Below are 19842 nucleotides of genomic sequence, written 5' to 3'. Positions count from 1 at the left end.
GTGATGGAGGACGGGAAAAAAAGAGGTGTAATAAGAGTGGGAAAGCAGAGTCGATTAATGAATGTAATAAAAGAAAGGGTATGTGGAATGGTAGAGGATGCGAGAAAGGAAGAGATTTCAGATCCCAGATGATGTGCATGACGGCAACATTAAGAAGGTAGCAATAGACCACCAGAAACAGAGATGCAAGGGGCCTGCTAGCACAGCAGGAAACTGATGACGATGCCATATGCTGTCACATACATAGGCCGAGTATTTATCGTTGTCTGCTAGACCAAGTATTTGTCACTGTCTCTTTTGCATAGCCGGACGGGATTAGCTGAGCGGTCTCGCGCTGCAGTTTTGGACTGTGCGGCTGGCCCCGACGGAGGTTCGAGTCCTTCCTCGGGCATGGGTGTGTGTGCTTGTCCTTAGGATAATTTAGGTTAAGTAATGGGTAAGCTCAGGGACCGATGACCTTAGCAGATAAGTCCCATAAGATTTGAGACACAATTGCACAATCTCTTTTGCATAACATTAAAACCAATACACACGCTCACTATTTGAGACACTCTACTCAACTTTAATCGATTAAACGACTAAAAGAGCAATAGCTCATCTTCTGACCATACATGGTGATTCAGCTGCACCTAGCACTGTGTTTTATGCAGCCCGTAAAGTCTTCAAATATCACGTGCAATATTTTCATATTCCCTCGCTCATTATGTGCAGTCTGTTAGTCCTACTGAAGAAAATGCAAAGTCCTTTTTTTTTTGGCAAATTCAATGTAGTTGAATTTCGTAATGGAATAAGTTTCCGCTGGAGGCCACAGTTTTCGAGGTATTGCAGAAGGTCACTTTTCTATTTTTTCTTGAATAATTTGAAAACTAAGGCCACTAGCGAAAACGCATCCCAGCACAAAATATAACTATATTAAATTTTCTACAAACATGTCCTATTCATTTTTCTGTAGGACTAATAGTTTTCACGTAGCTTGCAAGAGAATATGAAAATTTTGCGTGTGGTATTTGAAGATGATGCGAGTTGCATAAAACCCAGCAGCAGCGACAACTGAATCATCAAACAGTCAAAGGAAATGATGATGTCTTCTAAAAAGTTTTGTATGAGTGTGAATACCAACCGCAAAAAATGAACTTCTTGTTAACGTTAACATACTGAAATGTGCAGAAACACAAAAACAATTTTATGTTGATAATTATTACTTTGCAACCGTCTAAATTGCAACTGAATAAAACCATTTTTCTTGCCATATGCGTTTCGCCTTTATTGTTCGCGAGGCATCTTCAGTGGAATATTTGGTAGATGCTGGTCTGCATGTGTTCTTTTTCTTGTTTTACAGCTGCTGTCCTGGTGCTGTGAAAACAAAATATCTTAAGGTAGAAAACAGAAGAACAGCTGTATAAAAGGGAAAAGAACGCGTACAGACCAGCATCTACGAAATTTGCTGCAGAAGATTCCTTGCAAACAGTAAAGGCGAAACGCCTATGACAAGAATAAATTATTTTATTCAGTTGTGATTTAGACGGTTCTATAGTAATTATTGTCGACATAATATTACACACAACTGAGGACGACAGCACAAGAAATAGTTAACGATGTTACGCGAAAATGAATTTATTTTTAATTGCGTAAAGCAGTCGTAGCAACACTGGAGTTTCCCTTGAATAAACTGTTCAGAACTTCCTCTGTAAATAACTGGCAGGTAAAAATACGCGTAGGTAACTGCGGCAGAAGGGTACAAGTAACGGCTGTGTGAAACGCTGTTGTAGGATAAACCCCTTAGCTAATTACTCCAGCCGGACAAACGCCAAGGCAGCAGCGCATGCGCTCTCTGCTCCGGAAATGCCAGAGTCTGGCGGCGGGCAGCGCCTGCAGATGGTGTCACGCAGACACACAATAGCGACCAGCTTCCTGCTTCGCGTTTCTCCACAGACGGCTCCATCAGCGCGCTGACACGACCAAGTTACTCGAGGAGCTTCCATCAGTCTGATAGCAGCCTAAACCCACTGAATCCCTGTATGATGCATTTGCTGGATACACGGCTCTGTCGAAATACATCCTGCAGATACCGGAGGAACAACTGTATAGTTCGGTAGGAGACAAACGAGTGGGCTTTAGGGAAGAGGAAGACACTGCGCTGAAAACAGATAGTTAAATTTGCGCTTGCGTGAGTGTGTGCGTGCGTGTGTGTATGTGTGTCTACTGCTGACAAAGGCCTTAATGGGTGAAAGCTATGATTGTGTGAATCTTTTTATTGTGCCTATCGCGGCTCAGCATCTCTGCTATATGGTGAGTAGCAGTTTTCCTTCTCTCGTATTGTTACATTCCATCATGGATTTACCATTGTTTGATAGTTGAAATGAGTTTGATTATAAATGACTTTGCTGCTACCAATCACGATTTTCTTTTATTTACATTTTACACGACGCGTTTCGAGAAATTCCTATTTTGAAGCTCGTTTCCTGCAGCTTCGTCGAAACGTGTCGTGCAAAATATAGCCGGACATTGTGTCCGAGCGGTTCTAGGCGCTTCAGTCCGGAACCGCGCGACTGCTACGGTTGCAGGTTCGAATCCTGCCTCGGGCATGAATGTGTGTGATGTCCTTAGGTTAGTTAGGTTTAAGTAGTTCTAAGTTCTAGGGGACTGATGACCTCAGATGTTAAGTCCCACAGTGCTCATAGCCTTTCTTTTTTCAAAATAAGCACAAAAGAAAATCGTGACTGTTAGTAGAAAAGTTATTCATAAATGAACCAACTGCTTTCACGGACGTAGGCTTTCACAAATCATTTCTAATGGACCAAATGAAACAGATATTTACGGTGAAGAGCTCTATGACTCCACTGATATGTAGAAACTGATAAGAATCATGAAGCACTGTTCGGTGAAACTGGCGCTAACATATGGATGAGATTCAGGGGTACATTCGACTGTCAACGTAGAAAACAAACAGGGAGCGGAGTAAGTTATCAGACACTGAAGGGCAATAAACCATGAAATTGGGGTACCACAGATATTTCTAGGGGACAAGAAGGGCGACTGAATACGACATTGCTGTAATACATAAGACAGAAGAAACATCTTGATAATCTGAGCGATAATACAGTAGATCTCTTACAGCACAGCAAAGAGACAATATCAATGAGGACGGGAAAGAAGCAGAAGAAAGAGTGAAAAATTTACGTAACTGGGAGAACGTGAAACAGGATTAGTAAAGATATACGAGAGATACCAAAAATATGTGAATGGAATTCTGTATAAGAAGGTAGGCATACATGGTTACTTTGTTAAGCTTTCGCAATCGTACTTCAGAAGTAAAATTTAAAGCTAAAGCTGTCATCGACCCGAAGGTTGCTTTAAACATCTCAGTCCTTTACTAGGCACGAGATTATTGCAGCTGGTATACTCGTGCCGTCCTCCAACATTTGAACTGACGTACTCAGCCAGTTACGGGAGGTTTTATAGTTTAACGCCGCGTGGGCTTAGCCGTCATGGACTGTGCGGCTGGTCCCGGAGGAGGTTCGAGTCCTCCCTCGGGCATGGGTGTGTGTGTTTGTCCTTAGGATAATTTAGGTTAAGTAGTGTGTAAGCTTAGGGACTGATGACCTGGACTGATGACCTTAGGAGTTAAGTCCCATAAGATTTTACACACATTTGAACATTTTTTATAGTTTAACGTCGACTCAACCACGGTGTGACTTACATTTTTCGCTGTAGAAAATCGCTGCCAGATATGACAGAGGAAGTGAATGTCAGAAATAAAATGTTAGGAACAAATGAAAATTGAACCATGAACCTTTGGATCAGTAGGCTGACACATAATTTTCAATCATAATTCTTTTTTTAACGCCCTCCTTCCTCCCCTTGTAGTTGTCCTTCTCTCGTTAGTTCTTCCTTCCTCTGAACCACCGAACCACAACCTACTCACTGGGAAGACATTGGAGAAACGTCTGCATCCATAATATGCAAACCACTGAAGCGCATGGCGGAGGGTACTTTCCACTGTACCAGGTATTTCGGTTTCTTCTCACTCCATTCGCGTACGGAGCGCGGGACGAACGATTGCTTAAATGCATCAGTGTGCGTTGTAATTAGTCCACTCTTGTCTTCGTTGTCCGTACGGGAGTGTTACGTCCATACGGGACTTACTTAGGGGCCATAGTACATTGCAAGATTCCCAATATAACAGTGGCCCTTGTAACTCTGTACAGTACTTGTCTGTGTTCAAGCATCTGCCAGTTCATGTACCTCAACATTGCCGTTGACGCTCTCAACTGAGTTAAAACTGTGACCTTCTTGGTATGCCTTCAATATCCTCCGTTGGTCCTGTTTGGTATGGGTCGCACATGTTTGAGAATATTTTACGATTTTCGCACTAGTGTTTTATAAAGAATCTCCTTTGTAGGCAGATCGCATTTTCCCATAGTCCTACAAATGAATCGAAGTCCGCAGCTACCTTAACTATGGGTGAGCCTAGTTGATCACCCCATTTCATATCCCTTCAGATTGGTACACCTCGGTATTTGTAAGAGTGTACTGGTTCCTGCTGTGAGTCATTGCTATTGTAATCACAGCACACTACGTTTTTCGTTTCGTGAACAATTTTACGTTTATGGACATTTAAAATAAGTTGCCAATCTTTGTAGCACTTTGAAATCCTCTCAAGATCTATCTGCATATTTGTGCAGCTTTTTTCCAGATAGTACTTCCTTATTCATAATTGCGTAATATTGTACACCAGGTCATTAACGTACAAAATCAAAAGCATTAATTCCCAAACACTTCCCTGGGGCACACATCAAGCTACTTTTATTTTTGCCCATGTCTTCCGATTCCAGATAAAATGCTGCGTTGTCCGTATCAAGAAGTGCTCAGTCTAGTCACAACTTTTGTTTGATACCCGGTATGATAGCATCTTCCTTAATAAGTTGCAGTGTGCTACTGAGTTAAACTATTTCTGAAAGTAAAGAACGCTGTACCTACCTAATGAGTTTCCAGATCATGAGCGAAAAAAGTGCGAGTTGGGTTTCGCATGGTCGATATTTTCAGAATCGATGTTGGTTGGCATGAACGAGGTTTTTCTGTTAGAGTTAGCTCAATGGATTGGAGCTCACAATATACGAGGGTCATTCAATAATTAAAGGGACAAATTCGTCTGGGGAAAAAACTCTTAGTAGGGCAAGTTTGGTACTTATGGCTTTAAGTTGGCATTACTGGGATGAGCCCTGAACAGCTGATGTATCAACATTGTTTTGTTTATAACGTCAGAAATACATTTCAAGACGGCGAGTCCGCTTGAAACGTCCACATTAGTTGAACAATGTTCTGTTATTCGTTTTTTACTTGTTGAATGCGAGAAACCAGTGAATATACACTGCAGAATGTCTAAAGTTTATGATGAAGATTGTATGAATCGTGCAAACTTTTACAAGTGGGAATAACAGTTCAGAAATGGTCGCGACTCAGTGACCTACGAACACCGTTCTGGCCGACCAGTTGTAGTTTCAACTCCCTCACTTGAAAGTCGAATTGGTGACATTATTTGTGCCGACCACCGTGTGACGGTGGAAATGATTGTTGATAAGGTTCAAATTAGTACTGGTACAGTCCATAACATTATCTGTAACAAGCTGAAGTAGCGCAAAACACGTGTAACACGGGTCCCAAAGGAGTGGACGCTGCTACACATGGAAAAATGGTTGAGAGTGTGCACAGCTAAAGGAACGTTATGAAAGAGAAGGTGAGCACTTCAACAAAATTTTAACTTGCGATGACACTTGGGTTGACTATTATGAGCCAGAATCAAAAAGACAAATCATGGAGTAGAAGCACACCAACTCACCTGTCAAGAAAAGATTAAAAACCCAAGCATCAGCACGAAGAGTCATGTTGACGGTGTTTTGGGATGCTGAAGGTCCAGTTTTTGTGATTATCTCCAAGAACAGCTTACAACGAACACCCAATACTACTCTGAGTTGTTTTTAAGCAAGGTGAAGCCAGCCACGAGAGAGAGAGACGTCGTGGATCTCAGAGGAGAGGTTGATTCTCCAGCACGACAACGCACGTCCTCATATTGCTCAAGAGCGGAGAAGGTAAGGGAGGGGGGGTGGCGACAGAGGCATCCAGTAATCCCTCTAACATGAATGATTACGAGCGTAAGATCGTTAACGAATGGCGTCCCCCACCACAATATTACTACGACATGGATCAAAGCTGACGGGCGGTACCGAAAGCTCAAGCTGCCCCGTTTTGTGGATCACATCTGCTGTCCTCATAGTAGGCGACTGTGACCTGTGCTTTCTTCCAACTACTGCACATAGCTCTTTTGCTCGAGAGGTCTACGGTGTTTTATGGTTAAACGGTCTAACTCAGCCGAAAATTCAGGATGGAATCTTATGGAAACCCATCAGTTCCTTGCACTTTTGTCAATTTTAGCTCTGACTGAGAAGGATAAGCACATTTTCCTCGCCGGCTGGAGTGGCCGTGCGGTTCTAGGCGCTGCAGCCTGGAACCGAGCGACCGCTACGGTAGCAGGTTCGAATCTTGCCTCGGGCATGGATGTGTGTGATGTCCTTAGGTTAGTTAGGTTTAATTAGTTCTAAGTTCTAGGCGACTGATGACCTCAGAACTTAAGTCGCATAGTGCTCAGAGCCATTTGAACCATTTTTGAACCACATTTTCCTCAGGTATTATGTTCCGGCAGAGGCGACAGGGGCAGTGTAGTTTTGCAAGGGGGGTGGCGGTCTGGAATTTTAGCTGCGCCAACATATTACATGTATTCGCTAATGAAATTCGTCACAAATAATCCATCACATATTGAGAAGAACAGTGATGTCCACACCTACAACACCAGGGGGAAAAATTATCTTCATTACCCTTTGTTAAAGCTGTCAGGGGCTCGGAAGAGGATTCAATATGCAGCAACAAAAATTTTTGTTCATTTGCCCAAAACATACAATATCTGACATGTTGGATGTTAATCGGGGAAACGACGACTACCGCAGTCGAATTCACCCCTCCGCCGCCCCACACCGAACCCAGGGTTACTGTGCGGTTCGGTCCCCGGTGGACACCCCAGGGAACGTCTCACACCAGACGAGTATAACCCCTTTGTTTGCGTGGTAGAGTAATGGTGGTGTACGGGTACGTGGAGAACTTGTTTGCGCAACAATTGCCGACATAATGTAGCTGAGGTCGGATAAGGGGGAACCAGCCCGCATTCGACGAGGCAGATGGAAAACCGCCTAAAAACCATCCACAGACTGGCCGGCTCACCGGACCTCGACATAATTGCACAGGGCAGATTCGTGCCGGGGACCGGGCGCTCCTTCCCGCTCCAGAAAGCCCTGCGTTAGACCGCTCGGCTAATATCTGACGGGTAGTGAAGCTAGTTCCAAGTCTAATTTAAAATAATTTCTCCTGGACAACTCCTCCTATTCCACTGACGAATTTCTACTTAAAGACTGGTATCCAGTAAAATAATAATAATATGTAGTTGCATGAGAAGGACTAATAACAACGTGTTCATGAGCACATATCCTGCAAACCGATTCGTTCTACATCATTTCGGTGAAAAAATCGTTGAAATGACCTGTGGAACACGTAACTAACTATCAAACTAGCAGTCGCCTGCCTGCGCTGGGACGGCGATGGGCAGGCAGGCAGCGCGCGCCGATCTGCCATCGCTCTCTCCCCCAGCTCCCAGTACGTACTTCCTGGAGTGTCTGAGCCACTGGCCTCGCCGCCTGACCTACGCTGACAGCACCCGTCTCTCCCAGATTAAACCAGCACAGCACTTTCTTCCCAGCAGCCTTACTCAGCCTCAAGAACTACGACGTTATCCATCAGTTCACCGTAAGTAATCCGGGCACTCATCTCACACGAGTTTTGTAACGGAACCTCGACGTTGACCATCACTGTCACACTTTTCAGACCGTTAATTTCTGTCTATCTCAGCGCGACGCATCAACAAAATAACGTACCGTCTTCAACTCAATTTTATCGACGTTAGATAGTATAGATGAGGTGCAGTACAACCTCACAAATTTTATAAACACAGTTTTCTGTCCGAATCACGTTTTAATATTAATATTTAGTTTGCCGTGATGTGCTCTGACAGCATGTTACACATTACTTTGTCTGGTTACATTTGAAGTATGTGGGATGTTCTACTGTGTGCATCAGTGAGGTTATATGGAGAAGATGGCTAATTCAACTCTTGCACTTTTATACTGAATATATTCAATTAAATAATCTGTAACTTACGTCTGGTACGAACATTAATTGCAATCTCTGGCAAACAGAACGCGAAATAAAACAAAAGCAGCGCTTGCACTTAACTTCAGTATAAAAACGGATATGTGGAACAGAATGTTATGTTTTGTTTTGTTTACTGTTCTATGTGCAGAGACTGAAAGTATTTTGTCGCCACACATAAGCTATACTACATTTCAGTGAGAGAAAGCTTTTGACAATGTTGACTGGAATACTCTCTTTCAAATTCTGAAGGTGGCAGGGGTAAAATACAGGGAGCGAAAGGTTATTTACAATTTGTACAGAAAGCAGATGGCAGTTATAAGAGTCGAGGGACATGAAAGGGAAGCAGTGGTTGGGAAGGGAGTGAGACAGGGTTGCAGCCTCTCCCCGATGTTATTCAATCTGTATATTGAGCAAGCAGTAAAGGAAACAAAAGAAAAGTTCGGAGTAGGTATTAAAATCCAGGGAGAAGAAATAAAAACTTTGAGGTTCGCCGATGACATTGTAATTCTGGCACAGACGGCAAAGGACTTGCAAGAGCAGTTGAACGGAATGGACACTGTCTTGAAAGGAGGCTGTAAGATGAACATCAACAAAAGCAAAACGAGGATAATAGAATGTAGTCGAATTAAGTCGGGTGATGCTGAGGGAATTAGATTAGGAAATGAGACACTTAAAGTTGTAAAGGAGTTTTGCTATTTGGGGAGCAAAATAACTGATGATGGTCGAAGTAGAGAGGATATAAAATGTAGACTGGCAATGGCAAGGAAAGCGTTTTTGAACAAAAGAAATTTGTTAACATCGAGTATAGATTTAAGTGTCAGGAAGTCATTACTGAAAGTATTTGTATGGAGTGTAGCCATGTATGGAAGTGAAACATGGACGATAAATAGTTTGGACAAGAAGAGAATAGAAGCTTTCGAAATGTGGTGCTACAGAAGAATGCTGAAGATTAGATGGGTAGATCACATAACTAATGATGAAGTATTGAATAGAATTGGGGAGAAGAGGAGTTTGTGGCACAACTTGACTAGAAGGAGGGATCGGTTGTTAGGACATGTTCTGAGGCATCAAGGGATCACCAATTTAGTACTGGAGGGTAGGGTGGAGGGTAAAAATCGTAGAGGGAGACCAAGAGATGAATACACTAAGCAGATTCAGAAGGATGTAGGCTGCAGTAGGTACTGGGAGATGAAGAAGCTTGTACAGGATAGAGTAGTATGGAGAGCTGCATCAAACCAGTCTCAGACTGACGACCACAACAACAAACAACGGATATGCGCAACATAAGATCACAAAGTGTTGCATTGTAACTCACAGTCCCAAAGAAAAGACACCATGCATTCATATAATTGATTCGCCTCGATGGACAATGAATCCACCAACTTCAGTGTGGATGCACACTTACGTTCGACCTCCTGCGGGAATCTCAAAGTAGCGAGCATGGATGAGAGGGACGGGGACATCGCAGAGGTGGCGCTACGTGGAAATGTGGGTCGGCGGGGAGGCGAACTGAGATAAGTCCGCGTAATTGCAATAGACACTGCGTCCAGTTCGCGGAGTGATTAAGACAACTGATTAGTAAGTAGGAGATCCCGGGCTCAAATCCCGGTGTGGCACACGTTTTCTCTTGACGCTGCTGATTCCGCATGAAGTCACCATTAGCTGTCATCAATAGTTCCTTTACTTTACTTTCCTTTCTCCCCCCCTCCACCTTCAATTTTCACAACCAAGTAAACTTTGCCACCTAACTTCAATGGTACACACAACGCCGGCCGGGGTGGCCAAGCGGTTAATGGCGCTACAGTCTGGAACCGCGAGACCGCTGCGGTCGCAGGTTCGAATCCTGCCTCGGGCATGGATGTGTTGATGTCCTTAGGTTAATAAGGTTTAAGTAGTTCTAAGTTCTAGGGGACTGATGACCTTAGAAGTTAAGTCCCATAGTGCTCAGAGCCATTTGAACCATTTGTACACACAACACCGAAAAAAGCATTGCACTTGGAGTAATGTAATCAGGACGAAATAATGTGGAATTATTAGAAAGCCACCTGCTCATGGCAGAATGCTCCCCAAACAGGTCGTAATAAACTAAATACAGTTACTAAAATGTTACTGAACAGGAAACTGTTTCGTTTGTATGAAAAAAGCATATAAGCTACCGGAAGATGAATTTTGTACGTTCGAACCCAGTAATGCTACATTTTTTCAATCAAATGAACCAAAACAAAACTGCGTCTAGTTACTTCTGTATATTCTTAAATATAGGGGATGCTGTAAGAAAGAGTGGGTTTGACGTCACGTCGACATCGAAGTAATCAGGGACGGAGCACAAGCTCGGATTGTGTCAAGGATGGGGAAGGAAATCGGCCGTGCCCTTTAAAAGAAATCAATCCGACATTGCCTGGAGCGGTTTAGGGAAATGACTGAAAACGTAAATCTGCATGGCTGGAAGCGGGTTTGAACCGTTGTCCTCCCGAAAGCAGACCAGTGCGCTAACCACTGACCGCCTCGATCGGTGGGGAACAATACTAAGTCAGTTACATTTCATTACATTTTAGGTAACGTATAGCTCACTACACGACTGACAATAACTCTACGATGACACTCTCATAGGTAGGACTCGAGACAGTCTCAACCACTTACTTAAATACGCACTTCTTTTCGTTAAAGGATTTCGCTTAAAAACTTTAAAGACTTTCCGATAATCGAAAAGTCAAAACCCACCTGACGATAACAGGTCATTGTTGTCTGCATTTTACATTTGACAGGGAACGGTAATGTTCTCGTCCGAGTGCCGTACACAGGGTACATTGTGATTTTTGAAGAGCCACAGTTGTGACTCCACGACAGTTATCTGGTCTCAGGCCATTTGTTAGTATTTTACTCGCACTCCACGTCTCCTGTGCACAGGAAATTTTATGTAATTATAAGCATGAAGGCAATTGACCAACGAAATTTCCACCGTCACGGCAGTAATTAGACCAGGCAACAACACGGGGAATATGAAAGTCTCTGCCTCAGATGACACGAGTTTCTGACCTCGTGCTGTAAATCGGAGTGGACCTTGATATCTTGGCACATTGTGTTCTTGGGTTCCGTAATGCAGTCATTCGTGTTCCAATTAACAGCTCGACGATTAGAATCACTATTGATACGAACGAGGGAGCACAGCTGAATGTGCCAGCTATCGTTTAACAAGATTTATGTAGCACAAAGAGAAGCTTTTTAGAAATGATTTTGTGTCATCGCACCCGTAAAATTGTTAAACTCACTGCCAAGCAGGATGTTTTATTGTACCACTATCGTAACGAGCATCGTACGTACGAATTTGACAAAGCTTTGAGCGACTTTTGTTTTTTGAAGCCATACTCGCCATCGATGGCGATCCGAGGCTGTGCAGAAGTGACATTCATCGCTGAAGGCGACGTAACGCCTCTTGCTGGCAGTCCACGCTTCCCAAGTACGGCACCAATCCGGAGGCGCCGTGTTGTTTACGGTAGCCTATTCCCTGGATAACGATTCATAGAAAATGTGAAAAGCGATCAGTGCTATTTTAATAACAATGCCGACAGAAACGAGCAACAGACACGTGGGATAAGAACCGGTACTGCATTGCTGAGACAATAACGAACCTGTTACTGTGTGGTATGGTCTGCTGGGTGGTGCGCATGTGCAGCACTTGCCTCACACGGTATATGTGGTAGTTTCTCATTGTTCTCGTCGGACATCAGTTGTATTAAAGAATGGCACTATCCCTTGTCTGGAAATATTTTACGAAGTTTGGTATCACTGAAGTACAAAACTCCATTCGCTTTAAGAGATTAAGAACGGGCAGAGTCAAACCACATAAGGAGAAAAATTTATAATTTAACAATTCATTCATAGCTTACAATAAAGATAGAAAGCAGCTGAGCTGTGTCTGTCTCGACATAATATGCCTTTCTCTGCTTAACATGAAAAATAGAGCTTTTCAATACCAGTTTTCAACATTTAGCATTGACTATTCTAATGCCTAAATATGGTGTGATTCCCTTTTACAACATGATTTTTGAATAGTGTCTCAAAAAATTAGAATCATTAGGAGGATACTGGTGTTTTTTATTGTATTCAGCCACAACCGCTTTTCGAGGAAAGCAGCGGACGGACTAAATTTTCTTTCCATTTGCCTGTTTAATTTAAAATTCTGATTATGAGCGCCATGAAACTGAGAAAGCCAATATTTTTCAATATTTCTTCGATTTCTACGTGTATTACACGAAGCAATAGGAATAAAAACTTGTAAAGCAGTTATTTCGAAAACCGGAGACTCTGAACGGTTTTAACAGCCGGATTCAACTACCGTGAAGAAAAAAGATATAAACGAAAACCTGTTGTTTCAGCGATAACCGCCATCCATGTGCGGGATTACAAGGGTTACTGCTGTGAGTCCATTTCTTTTGCCCAGTTGGAACATGTGAAGAGGTTACGCTGTACTCGGTGCACAAAACGGGGACCCTCCACTGTGTCAACAGACTTGATGGAACACCGCCTTTAAGACGATGCGGTATCCCCCTTGTCCTATTCAGTCCGTCATTGGGACGCTGTCAGATCCAAACGCCGCTCATGCCGGACGTTGCACAATCCTACCAGCCGGCCACAACGACGCCCCCTTTCAGACTCTGTTGTGTACTGGTGATGACCTGTGGACCTGTGGAATGCACCCTAGGCATACTGCACGCCCTTAAGGCCTGACAGCAGCGTTACTAGGTAACAACAGAAACGCAGTTTTTTAACAGAAAAGTCAAAAAGAAAGTATGTATTTACTGATGAAGTTAAAGCTGATTTTCCATTCCTAAAATAAGAACAACAAAGCGATTTTTTTTTTGCACTACCTGTAAAAGTACTTTTTCAATACACCATTGGGGTCTATCCACTGTGAAGAAACACAAGCTTACGGTTTCAAGCAAAAGTTTCTTCACACAGTGTGATGCGTTTTGTTACAAAATGTGAGAATGATGAAGAAAGACATGTTGCTCCTGAGGAAGATTTTTTAGCTTTCTATGCATGAAATATAACCATTCCTTCAGGTCAACGGAATGCACTACTGTAATCATCAAGAAGCTGTTTGAGCTGAAGTTCCAGAACAAAGAGTGGATCTAGCAAATGTGTTGACCCCACAGGCACTGCATCAAATTTGTGAGGGGTTGAGAGATGTTCAAAAATGTTCAATTGTGTGTGAAATCTTATGGGACTTAACGGGTAAGGTCATCAGTCCCTAAGCTTACACACTACTTAACCTAAATTATCCTAAGGACAAACACACACACCCATGCCCGAGGGAGAACTCGAACCTCCGCCGGGATGAGCCGCACAGTCCACGACTGCAGCGCCATAGACCGCTCGGCTAATCCTGCGCGGCGGTTGAGAGATGCAAAGTACATTTCACTTATGGTGGAAACATCTGTTCACAAATTTGTAAGATTCATACCAGTGCTTCTTAGATATTTAATGCCAAGCAAGGGCATTCAGGTAAAGATGGTTGATTTCCAGAACGTAACAAGTGAAAAGGCTGAGGTTATAACAAACCTTATCATGATAGTTCTCAATAAATTTCATCTCAGGGGGAAAACTGTAACACTGTGTGGTGACAACTGCAAGAGATGCAGGAAGAAAGGGACAGGGCGATGTTTTTACACGAATTAAACCTTTGCTGATGAGCAATATTCGTGGTGTAGGTTGTGCTAGCTCTACCTGGCACTAATGCTAATAATCTGTCTGCCCTAGCTAAAGACGCCGTCATATTAAAGTGATATATTGTGTTATACGACAACAATAAAACAAAAAATTACTCGATTAGTAATGCAATAATAGTAATGCGATATTTTTAGTGTGAGTTTTAACAAAAAGTTGCGATGATCTACGTAAAGGCAGCATAAAAAAAGTAGTATTTTAACATAAATGTGCTATATACATACACCATTAACGAAAGTTTCCACAAAATGTCGATTCCTTTCTGCTTTTAATTTGTGCCCCGTATTTTGGTTTTGGAAGTCTGGTCACGGATGGCTGCAATTCTGCTCATTTACATACCGGTTGATGTTATGTGTACTGAACTGAGTCTACTCCGGACCATTAGTTCTAGGTGAATCTTCGAATGTTTCGCGCTGTTGCGAAATGACGGCAGGTGGGCGACACCTGAGCCGCAGCAGTAGTAACAGCAGTAGTGTGGTCCCTCCCACTTGACGCCTGGCCAGAGCGTCGGTGATTCAGACAGCTTGCCGCCTTATTTTAGCGACGCGTAACTCTCGCGCCTGCGTCACCGAGCGCCGCTCGCCAGAAACTATTGCTTAGCGCCACACGTGTTATTTTAGCGTGTTTCGCCCGAGCCAGTGAACCGACAAATCTCGGCAGGCAGTTGCACCGTTGGTCCACGAGATCACAGCAATGCATCGAGCGTCAACACATTCTCAGAATGAACAGGGCGGAACCACTTTACGTTGTGCGAAGGCTGAACAAAAAGCATGGCACCTGTACTCCAAGAAGAATGTAGACATTATGAAACCTTTTTGTAATTTTTTTATTGTCTTCGCATTGATATTTCTTCTTAGCATTTCCACTCTGTGGTAGACTCCCCTCCTCGCTCTTGAAACACGTCTTCTTCCGGGATTTTTTGTCCAACTTGCTCCATTCAAATACTTGTAATACTATCTTTATGTATTGTGCATTTTGTGTGTGTGTGTGTGTGTGTGTGTGTGTGTGTGTGTGTGTGTGTGTGTGTGGGTGGGTGGAGTGTCATGTTTATGTTGTATGATGATGATGATGATGACGATGATGTCACGTAGTCTAGCATCAAGGGAGCCTCCAAGCTCGATGTCCCCATCCGACTGACGGGTCACCATCAACAGTATCCCATATCCTCGCATCATGAGACTGTGCAAAGGTCTGGTATTTCAGCCAGGACATTGGCGCAAATTCTAGTGATCAGGAACTTTACACCACCACCTCTCGTCTCCTTTCCGGCTAAATACTGGCCGTATAAACTTTTTCCACCACCAGGATTCGAACTGGCTTACTCCATGTCGAGCGCCACCGCACAAGCTTGCGTTAGCGACCTCGGTCCCGGAGAAGTCTTCTGGATGCCGATGACCTTCGTCTCACTGTTAGTGATGTTCGGCCAGCTTTGCCTCGATCATGCCAGTGATCGCTGTCATTTTCCAGGTTGTGTGCAGTTTCGGCTGCAGTCTGTAATGAATTTGTCGGTTGTTATCGTGCTTTGATCGTATTGCCTCTGTTACCTCTCGTGTGTTATCCCTTGTCAGACAGTACATATACCCCTTTACTATCTTTCTGCAGGGAAACACTGGATCATGTGTGTCTAAAAACTGCCTGCACGGTGTCGAGGCATTTTCTTGGTCCGTAAGATCTGATCCGTCCCCAGTAGACCTCCTGTGGAATCAGCTCAGGCGGCAAGTCCAACCTAGCGTCAATATGCTTGATATACCGAGGACTATTACAAACGGGGAAACATCCAGTATCGAAAGAAGTAGTCGCATTTCCACATTACCGTTACTAGGTGGTTTACAGTGTCAGCTATTGTACCCCCTGGTGTCAATGTCACTCACTGTGTAAGGCCAGTCGATCGTCTTGAACGCCTATGCTGTAAGGATACACCAGTAATTTCCCTCAGACTCTCTCTCACTGGTTTGATAGTTATGCCTCTGTTATATCTCGTGTGTTATCCCTCGTCAGACAGTATATATACCACTATACTATCTTCCAGCAGGGCAACACTCGACCACACACACACACCATGTGTGTCTAAAAACTGTATGCAAGGTGTTGAGGCACTTTCTTGGTTCGTAAGATCTTCGTATCCATCCCCAGTAGAGCTCATGTGAAATCAGCTCGGGTGTCAACTCGAATTTAGTGCCAATGTGCATGGTATAGAGGACCAGTACAGCAGTTGCAGGCTAACCAACTTACCTCAGCAGAAAATACAACGGCTGCGTGATACCCTTCCCAACACAACCAGTGCATGCATCCAATCCCGGTCAGCTGCATGTTCCGTGGATTATAATTACGACCTCTCGCTATGAGGTGGAACGAGTCAGTTTTACAATTACAGTACAACTTCTCAGAGGAAAGTATGACAACACACTGACCACTAACATGATTTCTTAGGTTTATTATCCCGTATCTACAGCGATTCACAGTTAACTATATTCAGTCTCTCCATCTATTAAACATAGAGTCAAATTCTTTTCATCACTGGGTAGATGGTTAAGAATTATTGTGGCTGAATGCTTTCCACGCCCACTAAGGCTAAGTGACGAATAGTGTAAATCATTTCTTTTTCTAGCATTATATTTGAGTTCCTGTTACATTCAAACTGAGATTAGCTGCTGACAATAAACTTCTTAAGGAAGTAAATGTTCGGTGAAAGTGTTATTGCTACGATCGTCAGTTTACAGAGCTGTCTATAAGAGCTTCTAGAGTGGATAGCACGTACCCTTCTCACACACTTATGTGCAACAAGCTCATCCTTCCGCAGTTACGACTTAACCTGGAATACGATGCTATAAGGCACTAGTGAATTAAAAGAAGAAAAGAAAGACAACGTTTTGAAATCTTCATTTAGAGAACCTGTTTTTATTCATAACTCAATAGTTGCAGATCTTAGACATTTACCAAGAACTGTTGACGTGAGACTTACAACTCAGGTTCTTACTCGTATCAATACAAATACCTACGAATTTAGAATATTCTGTTTCTCCGATGCATTATTTCTAGTAGTGTGGAACGAACATGTGCAGTAATAAATTTTTGTGTATTATGTCTTATACACTGAGGCCACAAAAATTATGGGAGTCCTCCTAATATCGTGTCGGACCTCCTTTTGCCCGGCGCAGTGCAATAGCTCGACATGGGATGGACTCAACAGGTCTTTCAAAGTCGCCTGCACATAGCCGTCCATTTCTGCGTAAGTGTTGCCGGAAGAGGATTTCGTACACGAACTGACCTCTCGATTATGTCCCATAAGTGTTTGATGGGATACATATCTGACGAGTGACTTGACCAAATCATTCGCTCGAACTGTCCATACCGTTCTTCAAATCAATGACGAACTGTGGCACGGTGACATGTCGCACTGTCATCCATAAAAATTCCATCGTTATTTGGGAACATGAAGTCCATGAGGGGCTGCAAATGGTCTACAAGCAGTCGAATATAACCATTTCCAATCAAAGACCGGTTCAGCTGGATCAGAGGACCCAGTTCAGACACTGTCAGCTTGCATACTGCCTTGGGTCGTCGTGGGCTCTAGGCCACCCTCGAACCCTACCATCAATTCTTATCAACTGCAGTCGGGACTCATCTGATCAGGCCACGATTTTCTGGTCGTCTAGGGTCCAATCGATATGATCTAGAAGAGGCGCTGCAGGCGATATCGCGCAGTTAGCAAAGGCACTCGCGTTGGTCATCCGCTGCCATCCCGCGTTAACGACAAATGTCAACCTACTGTCCTAGTGGATACATTCACAGTACGTCCCAGATTGATTTCCGCGGTTATTTCACTCAGTGTTGCTTGTCTATTAGCACTGACAAGTCTACGCAAACGGAGCTGCTCTCGATCGTTAAGTGAAGCCGTCGGCCACTGCGTTGTCTGCGGTGAGGGGTAGTGGTTCAAATGGCTCTGAGCACTATGGGACTTAACATCTATGGTCATCAGTTCCCTAGAACTTAGAACTACTTAAACCGAACTAACCGAAGGACATCACACAACACCCAGCCATCACGAGGTAGAGAAAATCTCTGACCCCGCCGGGAATCGAACCCGGGAACCCGGGCGAGGGAAGCGAGAACGCTACCGCACGACCACGAGATGCGGGCCAGGGATAGTGACTGGAATTTGGTAATCTCTGCACACTCTTGACACTGTGGTTCTCGGAGTACTGAATTCCCAAATGGTTTCCGAAATGGAATGTCCCATATGTCTAGCTCCAACTACCATTCTGCGTTCAGTCCTAATTTCTGTCGTGCGGCCATAATCCCGCTGAACACTTTGCACATGAATCACCTGAATACAAGTAACAGCTCTGCCAATGCACTGCCCATCTATACGTGTACGCGATACGACCGCCATGTATATGTGACTATCGCTATTCCACGACTTCCGTCACCTCAGTGTACCGGGTGATCAAAAAGTCAGTATAAATTTGGTTCAAAAATGGTTCAAATGGCTCTGAGCACTATGCGACTTAACTTCTGAGGTCATCAGTCGCCTAGAACTTAGAACTAATTAAACCTAACTAACCTAGGACATCACACACATCCATGCCCAAGGCAGGATTCGAACCTGCGACCGTAGCGGTCGCGAGGTTCCAGACTGTAGCGCCTAGAACGGCTCGGTCACTCCGGCCGGCTAGTATAAATTTGAAAACTGAATAAATCACAGAATAATGCAGATAGAGAGGTACAAATTGACACACATACTTGGAATGACATGGGGTTTTATTAGAACCAACAAAATACAAAACTTCAAAAAATGTCCGGCATATGGCGCTTGATGTGATCAGAATAGCAATATTTAGCGTAACAAAGTAAGACAAAGCAAAGATGATGTTCTTTACAGGAAATGCTCAATATGTCCACCATCATTCCTCAACAACAGCTGTAGTCGAGGAATAATGTTGTGAACAGCACTGTAAAGCACGTCCGGAGTTATGGTGAGGCGTTGGCGTCGGATGTTGTCTATCAGCAGCCCTAGAGATGTCGGTCGATCATGATACACTTGCGACTTCAGGTAACCCCGAAGCCAATAATCGCACAGACTGAGGACTGGGGACCTGGGAGGACAAGCATGACGAAAGTGGCGGCTGAGCACACGATTATCATCAAACGAAGCCCGCAAGAGATCAAATGGCTCTGAGCACTACGCGACGTTAACTTCTGAGGTCATCAGTCGCCTAGAACTTAGAACTAATTAAACCTAACTAATCTAAGGACATCACACACGTCCATGCCCGAGGCAGGATTAGAACCTGCGACCGTAGCGGTCGCTCGGTTCCAGACTGTAGCGCCTAGAACCGCACGGCCACTCCGGCCGGCGCAAGAGATCTTTCACGCGTCTAGCAATATGGGGTGGTTCTAATAAAACCCCATGTCATTCCAAGCATGTGTGTCAATTTTTACCTCTCTATATACATTATTCCGTGGTTTATTAAGTTTTCAAATTTATGCTGACTTTTTGATCACCCGGTATTTAGGCATTGATTTTTTTTTTAGGAACCATACATTGAGATTCACGAACGAGTCCAAGATTCGTCGTGTCAAACGGTGCAGCGGACTTAACAAAATGCGACACCGTGCAACTGTATTGGAAAAGCCAGGAGGCCGCAGTGAGGTGAGGTGAGGTGCGTGGCGTGGGAAGCTGGGCGGGAGAGTGGCCAGCGCGGCGGCTGCACGGCGCGGGCAGCCGCGGAACGAGGCTGCGAGGCCGGGCTGCGGGTTCTCCAGCTCCAGCAGTCCCTGGGGACGGATGTAGGCCGCGGCAGAGACCTGTGGGCGGTCTGGTACTGGCTCTGCCTCTGGCTCCGGTGCTCTGCTCTG

General features: G+C 44.1%; 1 protein-coding gene across 5 annotated transcripts in view; it reads right to left on the bottom strand.

Moving 5' to 3' along the window:
• LOC124796334 (FH1/FH2 domain-containing protein 3) overlaps window positions 1–19842 on the bottom strand; it is a 646429-nt gene that overhangs the window by 247062 nt on the left and 379525 nt on the right. The gene's annotated exons all lie outside the window — the stretch shown is intronic.

The sequence above is a fragment of the Schistocerca piceifrons genome, chromosome 4 (genome assembly GCF_021461385.2).
Source record: "Schistocerca piceifrons isolate TAMUIC-IGC-003096 chromosome 4, iqSchPice1.1, whole genome shotgun sequence".
Taxonomy (NCBI): domain Eukaryota; kingdom Metazoa; phylum Arthropoda; class Insecta; order Orthoptera; family Acrididae; genus Schistocerca; species Schistocerca piceifrons.
This window is presented reverse-complemented; position numbering and strand designations above follow the sequence as displayed.